Here is a 10676-nt window from a genome sequence, read left to right on the forward strand (position 1 = left end):
AGGTATGTCTCGCCATATCCTAGCCATAAATGAGATCGTAGCGATCAAAATACTGAAAAAAGTCAATTTTCAAGTAGTGCTATATTCATTGCTAAAAAACAAGTATTACGTCACATTTTATTGCAAAGATGTTAAATAAACTTTTATTTGGTAACACTTCTTCTACAAAACACAAAAAGAATCATGGAAATATCTCTATTCTATTCCATTTTATGGAACCGGCAATAAAAAAGTCAATTTTTCAAAAAAGTCGAATTTCCCAAATTTTGTTTTTGTTGTCCTAATTGCACATGACACACTATAGCCATATTTACGCAACATACCTTATCGTAAAGGAAATTTTCATACCTTTCCAACGATGTATAAAACATTTCTCAACTCGGATTCTATCTACTCTAAAATTCATTTACACTTCATTAAACTCTATATAAAAATGTCTATTTGTGAAATGGAACCTTATATGGGGCCTACACTAAAACATTGATAGATTTGCCCAGGGTTTACAATACAAATGTGTTAGAATAAAAAAAGGTCTCCTGCCAAAGTTTAAAAAAATTGGAATAAAAATATGTGTTTTAGAGCGAAAACACTTCGCATCGGCGTGCGTTTATATGTATATTAGCTACTCCCAAAATAAAAAAGCATTTTAGTTTTGTATTATTTGATTTTATTCTCTACCAAATAATCTAAGGTATCAAAATTTAAAAGCTCTTTAATTTGAATGGCATCGGGATCGTCCTTATCTATATCGTCACATATTTTTGGTAGCCATTTAGTTCTGATGCTGTATAGTACCGGATCAGACGATAACAATAAATATTGAAGTAAATCATAATTTTGGTTAAATTTGGTGCTCTTTCGGGTATTGAAAAGCCGGAACTGTTTAACATCTCTATTACGGGATTCCTGAGCTTCTTCTGTAAGTTCTCCTAACGGAAGTATGTTGTATTCCACAATTTCCTTGCCATGATGTAAGACTTTATGTACTGTCGGTGTTAAAGCTTTCCACGAATATAAATCAGATAAAATGTTTTTTGTGTCATTACTATAAGCTTCAAATTTGGTTGAATTTATCATCTTTTTGCTATTGATTACAGCCAAAATCACTTTGAATCGTCTTAGCAAGTGTTCATCAAGACCGGTTATTTTAGATGTCGATACGGGGTCCTCAAAAAACCGCCTTGCCGAGTTGCCATCATTTGTGCTTCCGTATCCGTAAAGAGGTTTATCTATTATAAGTCCCTTTTGTTTAAACTCCAACTGGATTCGATTCTTCTCTTCCTGCCTCATTTTGTGAAGATCTTGGTTGTTTCTAGCAGAGACATCGCGGTTTCCAGGGCTAGTCCGATATTTAAGGTCATACGATAAATGCAAACAATACTCCATGAATCGAATTCTACAGTGCATGGGCGAAATACCGAAATTGAGCGCATTTTCGTTTACTAAATTTTCATCAGACTTGTCCTCGAATTGCCCATTCTTCTTGCCACAAATATTGCATCTCCAATTGGACATAACGCCAGTTAATGCGTTTGCCACCTTTCCATCGATCATAGTGAGTTGTAGTTGAAACGAAACTTTTATATTTCTTCCCAATTGGTTTATAACAATCATGGGTAATGCAGCAATTTCTTCCTTTATTTCGTTCACCAAAGATCGTGTTGTGTTCCGGTCTTCCTTTGTATACTCAAACCGAATTGGGCGACATAAATATTTTGACCCAGGTGTTCTATTTATCCATATATCTTGAAATGCATTTTCTTTCGATGATGAAGATTGGTCCTTGTACAATCTCATTCTCAATGGTACTAATGATGCCATGAAAATTGATGCGAAGTTGGTATCTATTTCTGTTTGTTGCTTATATTCGGAAAATCCAGATGATCCATCACAACCCCATTTGCTGATCAAAACCACTTCGGAATTATTACATGTGTTCAACTGTTCTTCAGTAAAATTAGAAATAATTCTAACAGCTGTATTTTCAACAAGATCAGCAAGTTTCACTCTTGCTTTTAATTCGTCCACGTATATATTTGATGGCACCATTTTCGTCCTGGTATTGTACAATTTATGTTTTGAGGGTAAACAACCCCATCCTTTTTCACGAAGAGCCTTCCTCATTGTTGAGTATTTGTTTCTTGAGAGGCCTAGGTTCAAAATCAGGGCCAGTGCATCTTCCTCCGTGAATTCTGTAGTCGATTTTGGAGTTGGAATACTTTCTACCATTCTCTTTACCCTTTTCGGAGATGCTAATGGTAAAACATCGACAATTCGTCCAACATTTTTTGGTTGTGTTTTTAACAATGCTGTTTTGAACGTATCTTTTATTAAATTTGGCGGATGTGCCGCCAATAGTTCCTCTTGTTTTTTCTTTTTGGTTTTCTCCGTAACTTCGTCGTATGCTTTGCTAGGCCGGCCGGGAATCAGCGGTTTAATTTCAATAAGTAGATCCGATTTCAGCCACTTCTCATACATTTTGAAAAACTTGATTTTTGCGAATGAACATTCTGGCAACCTTCTCTCAAATGATTTGTAGAATTTTTCAAGTTTGTCTAAAGCGTCTTTATTTAGCCTTATTCCATATATGTGGTCCAAAGTGTAAACAAGTTCCTTAAATGACTCCGTGTATGATTTGGAATCATTTTTGATGTCCCATACAATTTTCGAAAGAGTGGAATACTTCAGTATGACTTCCATAACTTATAAATGTCCTTTACGCCTCTACAAAATATAATGAAGAAAATTTGGATTTTGTTCAAATATTTATGCAATATATTCACAATTAATGACCCATTTCAGGTATCAGACGCAATCGTAAAAAGGGGTCCAAAGTGCCTCTTTTTACTTACTCTTCTATAATTATTTACCTGGACTCGAATTTGGTTAAAAAAAATGACAATGAATTTTTTATGGGTAGGTTTTTTCACATTCATTGATACGGTGGATTTCCTGGGAATTCGACATAGCGAAACAGGTAACATTTGTCTGCATCAAATCTTAACACAAATATATATATATATGCAGGTATATTTCTAGGTTACTTTTTATTCAAAAATCATCAGCTTACATTAAAAATAGATGTAGGTACTATACAAACGCACGCCGATGCGAAGTGTTTTCGCTCTAAAACACATATTTTTATTCCAATTTTTTTAAACTTTGGCAGGAGACCTTTTTTTATTCTAACACATTTGTATTGTAAACCCTGGGCAAATCTATCAATGTTTTAGTGTAGGCCCCATATAAGGTTCCATTTCACAAATAGACATTTTTATATAGAGTTTAATGAAGTGTAAATGAATTTTAGAGTAGATAGAATCCGAGTTGAGAAATGTTTTATACATCGTTGGAAAGGTATGAAAATTTCCTTTACGATAAGGTATGTTGCGTAAATATGGCTATAGTGTGTCATGTGCAATTAGGACAACAAAAACAAAATTTGGGAAATTCGACTTTTTTGAAAAATTGACTTTTTTATTGCCGGTTCCATAAAATGGAATAGAATAGAGATATTTCCATGATTCTTTTTGTGTTTTGTAGAAGAAGTGTTACCAAATAAAAGTTTATTTAACATCTTTGCAATAAAATGTGACGTAATACTTGTTTTTTAGCAATGAATATAGCACTACTTGAAAATTGACTTTTTTCAGTATTTTGATCGCTACGATCTCATTTATGGCTAGGATATGGCGAGACATACCTTAAAATGTTGGGAACATTTTAAGCTTTCATTTAAGTTCAAAAAAAGCGAAAAAATCCCCGTGGAACTTTTTTTCCAGTGAGAAACTTTTGAAGTTTAGTAAAAAAATTGGCCATTTTGGTCTTAAGATAACGGTGTTGTTTGATATCGAAATTAGCCAAATTAGCACTTAAAACTTTTCTTAATACCTCGACTTTGTGAAAATGGAAAGAAATGATAATGCTTTGACGGCCAAAGTTTGCGAAAACTTAAAGGAAATGGGAGTATCTTTTTTGAAAAATTTTGCAATTTTTTGACAAAAAAAATATTTTTCATATTGAAAACGATGCCATTTTTAAACCGCCAAAGATATTCACGTGATTCCTTTTGTATTTTATGCACACATATGCTGGCATAATTTGTGTGAAGTATGAAGTTTATAGCTTTAAAATTGACGGAGTTATTAAAAAAACACTGAAAAAAACCAAGGCCAAATTTTCATATTTTAAAATTAAACAATTCATAACTCCTTAACAGTACACGATGGCATGGTACTTTATGCATAAGTTTTTTAGATCTTGTCAAGCTCTTTCTCTAGAGTCCTAAATCATGTAAATCGGTTGAGTAGATCAAAAGTTATGGCCCCCAGAAGCTTGGAGAAGTCAAAAGTGGTCAACTTTGACACCCTGTAGCTCACCCTGTATTAAAGATATGGACCAACAACAGCACTTTTCTGAAAGCCTATGTCCTCCTCTACAAATGTCTAGAACATTTTGTATGGCTAAAATCAACAGATAAAAAGTTGTAGACTTATTTCCAATTTTTTTGCCATTTGGCCCACTGTGCGCCGGTTAATTCAAAAACCACAAAACATCAACAACAATGATATATTATACATATTGTAATATACAATTAAAATGCATTATATATATACATATATATTTCAATAAAACAATAAAATGTCATACACAAATAAGGTCAATAAAATTTAAAAACACACACGCAAATGGGAATATTAAAGGAGATGAGATAAGACGAAAGGTATTAAGTGTTAATTTATTTATCGATTGCATTCTAATAATAAAAAACACACACACAAAACCAAAATAAAATTATTAAATAAATGAATGAGAGAGATATGAAAAAATAAACATTATTACATTATTATACATAAAATGAAAAAAATATTATTATTATTATTATTACTATTATTACTAATATTATTTAAAGTCACATTAAATTATATATTTAACAACAAACAAACAAAAAATAAAAAAGTGGACAAAATGATATATACATCATATTCAAAGAAAACAAGAACAAATTCTTATAAAAATACATTTGAAATGATAAAAAAAACAAAGGCATTTCGTAGTTTTTTTTAGATTACTAGCTGGCCCGGTAGGCTTCATTCACTACACCCTAAAAACCGTTGGAAAATAGATTGCTTTTGTAAATACATATTTTGATGTTTGCTCCCAGATCTTTAAGACATTAAGAGCTATGGGTTCATTTCATATCTACCCTAATTAATTTGTTTGATATATTGGGTTGCCCAAAAAGTAATTGCGGATTTTTTAAAAGAATGTATTTAAATGCATTTTTAATAAAACTTAGAATGAACTTTAATCAAATATACTTTTTTTACACTTTTTTTCTAAAGCAAGCTAAAAGTAACACGTGATAACTGACAGAAGAAAGAATGCGATTACAGAGTCACAAGCTGTGAAAAAATTTGTTAACGCCGACTATATGAAAAATCCGCAATTACTTTTTGGGCAACCCAATATTTGTTATCTACTTTCAAAATTATATCTCATGGGATACATCATTTATAAATATCCGCAGGTCCTTCCTGTGTCAAGTGGACGGGCTCCATAGATTTTTCATTTGCATTTCATGTCTCTTAGAGTTTTTTTTCTGGGTCGACCTTCAGGCATTTGTCCTGAAACTGGATATCAGATACGAACTCCACTCCCATAGACGTCTATTTTAAATTCCCAGTCGGTTTAAAGTTATTTTTATTGGAAGGGTATCCAAATAATAACAGCTAATACTCTACCCTCAACGCTTTTTTATTTGAGTCACTTATAGTCACCATCTATTTACATATCTTGTTGAAGTTCAGTACTTGACCCAGATACTTTGTTCGTAATATTAATAATATCAGATTCATACTCTACTATCATACACATTTCATTTAAGTGCCATATTGTAACGATCGGCCTACATGTGATATTGGGGGCTTTTTTGGGCTTCGTCCCACAGACATTTTTCCCAACTTTATATACCAGATTCGCAGTACTTCTTTAGACCTTTCATTTGATAATCATTTGGTGGCATTGAACATTCATAAATATCCGTTTTGAGTGTTTTTCAAGGTGAGCGGCCTGGCATATAAGATCAAATTTTTAGTATAAGATTGGTACTCTTCCTCTAAATATCTTTTATTTGATACCCATGTAGCGTCAATAGGCGAATACGTACTACATGTCCTTTTGGGGGTATAGCGCGGGGGCGGCCCCCAGACACTTTGTCCCATTTTGTATTGTTGGATATACTCGTAAATATCCTATTTTGGAGTTTTAGTGGGTAGGCACATAAGATCACATTTTTAATATCAGATTAATATTCTAATTCCAAACACCTTTTATTTGATACCCATATTGCACCAATCGTTAAATATGTCCTGTTGGGCTATTTTTGGGGTGGGGGCCCCTCAGACACCTGGACCAATTTTTGTTTATCAGATTCGTACTTTACTTCCAAAAATCTTTCATTTGACACCCATATTGCCCAAATCGGTAATACCTCCTGTTGGGGAGTTTATGGGGGTGGGACGAACCCTAGGGACCAAATTTGTATATTCTTTTGTACTCTACTCTTAAATACCATTCATTTTACATGCATGTTGCCATTATTGTATTACATATTAAATTTGGGGGTTTTGTTGGTGGATTGTCCCCTCAGGTTATTTGATCCCAACGTTTTATACCAGTTTCGTGTTTTTGGATTAACATAAGGGTGCACACAAAATTTCGCTTAAATCAATCATCTCCAAGATCTGGCGTTTTTAAAAATTGCGGTAAGGGGAACTATCCGTTCGTCCCTTCGGATATTAAAAAATGAAGAACCATGTTTCACCGGTGCCAAACTATACCATTTGTGAATATTTCATGAAAATCGGTTCAACCGTTTTTGAGTCTATACGGAATAGGCAAACAAACAAATAAACCGCAACGTTTTGAAGTTATACCCTCCACAATAGCATGGGGTTATACTAATTTCGTCATTCCGTTTGCAACATATCATATAATATTGATCTGAGACCGAACAAAGTACATATAAATGTGCTTGATCCTCCTGACATTCCAAATCGATTTAGCTATGTTTAAACTAACTTTCGACGGAATAAAGCTAGGCGCTTGACATTTTGCATACATACTTCCTATTAGTGATTAGTGTAGGTTGATTGGGATTGTAAATTGGCCATATCGGTCCATGTTCTGATATAGCTGCCATATAAACCGATCTCTGATCCTGACTTCTTGAGCTTCTAGAAGTCGCATTTATTGTCCGATTTCGCTGAAATTTGGGACTGTTAGTTATGTTAGGCCTCTGGATATCCTTATTTAGATCGGTCCAGATTTGGATATACCAGGCCGATCTCTTGATTTAAGGTCTTGTGACCACAATAGGCGCATTTATTGTACGATTTCGCAGAAACATGGTATAGCGAGTTTTGTTGGGCTCCTCGATATTCCTGTTCAAGACGGTCCAGATTTGGATATAGCTGCCATATATACCGATCTCCCAATTTAAATTTCTAGACCCATAAAAAGTGAACATATTAACCGATTTTGCTGAAATAAGGCACAATGAGTTTCGTTAGGTCCCTAGACATTGACACCGAGTTGTCAAAATCGGGCCATATTTGAATATAGCTGACATATGTACCGATCTCCCTATTTAAGTTCTTGGGACAATAAATGCACTTTTATTGCTCGATTTCGCTGAACTTTGACACAGTGGGCTGTGTTAGGCTCCTCGACATTCGTATGGTTCAGATCGTTCTTTATTTGAATACAGATGTATGTATGTATATATACCGATCTCCCGATTTAAGTTCTAAGGCCCATAAATGTGGAAGAATGAGTTGTGTTAGACCCTTAAATAGCCATCTTCAACATGGTGGAGATAGGAATATATTTAGATATAGCTGCTATGGGTTCATAAATGATGCATTTTTCACTGTATTATGACGAAAGGTTTTTAATATATATTTTCGAGGTGGTGGGCAACCAAAGTTCGGCCCAGACGAACTCAATGCCTTTTTACCTATTCATAAATTACTATGTTGTCTTATTATTCTTTTTCGGTATCCAACTGCAACTTTACGGGATAATGCATTTTTTTTGAGTCGTTCCTCAGACTAGAGGTTTATATAGGAGCTGTATCTGTTTATGGACTGATTCATACCATGCTTGGTAAAAATTTCAGCCTAATCGGATAAAAATTGCGCCCTCTGGGGGTTTAATAAGTACAGTCGGGAGATCGGTTTATATGGGAGCTATCAGGTTATGGACCGATTCACACAATACTTGGTTGGAAGTTGTGGGAGAAGTCATTGAACAAAATTATAACCAAACTGAATAATAATTGCGCCCTTTAGTGGCTCGAGAATTCAAATCGATGGATGGGGCTATATTCAAATCTGAACCGACATGGCCCATTTGTAATCTCCAATGATCTACATCAATAAGAAGAATCCACCTCAATCGTGATTTCGACAGACGGAAGGACATGGCTACATCGACTTAGAATATCAAGACGATCAAGAATATATACACTTTTTTTAGGGTCGCAGATCAAAATTTCGAGGTGTTGCAAACGGAATGACTAGATTACTGTATGTATAAAAACTACTTTTAAAATATGATAATTTCGTCCACAGTGCAGGCGTCTGAATAGAAATATCTCACATGTCTGCAAATATTAGACGGGTACATCCAGCCCAGAGTTCTCTCTGAGTGAGCGAGTCCAATCCGTCAACAAGGGAGGATCTCCCTGAAACATTGTCTATCTCGGCGCATATTCCCCGGTACCCATCATAAGCCCTTAACAGAACGGAAGAGTGCCAAAATGCGAGGAAAACCAAATTCCCGACTCCCTCAGTTTAGGGACAATCTTCCTTGCCTCATACCCAATATACTCCTCCTTGCCCTCAGCACCGCTGCGGTGCCATGTACATTCTGGACACTCTGAAGAGAGCGATAGCTTTACCCTATCCAATATTTTTACAGGACCGTTAGCCAACTCAGAATAGATTTATGCGCTCCTTCAATATCTGATAGCAAGTTTAGAGATCTCTTACTCCATTTGGTATTCCCGTCAGAGTTTTGGTCTTCAGAACCATATAACAGCACGTGTATTTTAGTATCAGTACATGGTACAATGTCGGGATGTGACTTTGTTCTCGAACAGCTGTATAACCCAAGGTATCATCTTCTATAATGAATATTATTCTTCGTCCAATTTCAAGACTGGTGTCGTTCGTTTTGTTTCGCATCTCACATATTCTTCTTCTGCAGAATACTGTGAAATCACACGATATGGATATGGAAAAGGGTCTGGTCGATAATGGATTTACTACGTCCTAAGCCACATTTAAAGGGTTTAATTGCCTCGATGTCTTTAGATTATAATCTCTTACACATTACGTTGGAAGTATCTTGTATGCGACGGAAAGAAGACTTATTCCTATTTAGTTGACACATACTGTCTTGTGTACTGGACAGAGTATGCTGAGGTCTCACTCATCGGTTATACGTCCTAATTGCTTCTAGATCGCGCAAACGAGCTTATGCATACGCCATCTGCTTGTCGACTCAAGTCTTAACGCCATTCGGAAAAGGTCTCCTGAAAACATCAAGCTTTCAACTTCTAGTGTATCGTACCAGCTCAACTTTTCTGAGGTTTGGTCTTCGCCCAGCCATACAACTTCCTTCATGCCCCACTGAGCCTATATAGCAGTTATATACATAAATATGGACTATTTTCAAAATTTCCATAGTGTATATAAGATTCGTCTCGGCCGGATTTGTCATAATAATCTATTCCATAATAACGGTACCTTTTTATACCCACCACGATGAGGGATGAGGGCTATACTAATCTATTCATTCCGTTCGTAACACCTCGAAATATTGATATGCGACCCCATAAAGTATATATAATCTGGATCGTCTTGACATTTTAAGTCGATCTAGCCATGTCCGTCCGCCTCTCTGTGGAAATCACCATAGCGGTGGAACGCTAGCCGCCTGATACTTCTTATTGATGTAGGTCGTTGGGAATTGGATTGGGGATATAGCTCCTATATAAACTGATCTCCTGATTTGACTTCTTGAGCTCCTGGAACCCGTAATTGTTGTCCGATTGATCTGAAATTTTGCACGTAGTGTTCTTTTACGACACCAATAATCGTGGGCCATATTGGTTCAGATTTGAAAATAGATTCTATTAAATCGGATCTCCTGATTTGACTTCTTGATTGTCCGATTGAGCTTACATTTTCTGCTACGACTTCCAACAATCGTGCCAAGTATGGTCCGAGTCATATGGTCATATGGCTATAGACCTGATATAGCTCCCATGTAACCGATCTTCCGATTTGACTTATTGAGCCTATAGAAGCCACAATTATTGTCCGATTGAGCTGGCATTTTGCATGAGTGTTTCGTCACGACGGAGACCACCGTAGCGCAGAGGTTAGCATGTCCGCCTATGACGCTGAACGCCTGGGTTTGAATCAGCGGTGGTTTTCCTCTTCCAGTGCTGGCAACATTTGTGAGGTACTATGCCATTTAACACTTCTCTAAAGAGCTGTCGCTCTGCGGTACGCCATTCGGACTCGGCTATAAAAAGGAGGTCCCTTATTATTGAGCTTTAAACTTAAATCGGACTGCACTCATTGATATGTGAGAAGTTTGCC

The sequence above is a fragment of the Stomoxys calcitrans genome, chromosome 2 (assembly GCF_963082655.1).
Source record: "Stomoxys calcitrans chromosome 2, idStoCalc2.1, whole genome shotgun sequence".
Taxonomy (NCBI): domain Eukaryota; kingdom Metazoa; phylum Arthropoda; class Insecta; order Diptera; family Muscidae; genus Stomoxys; species Stomoxys calcitrans.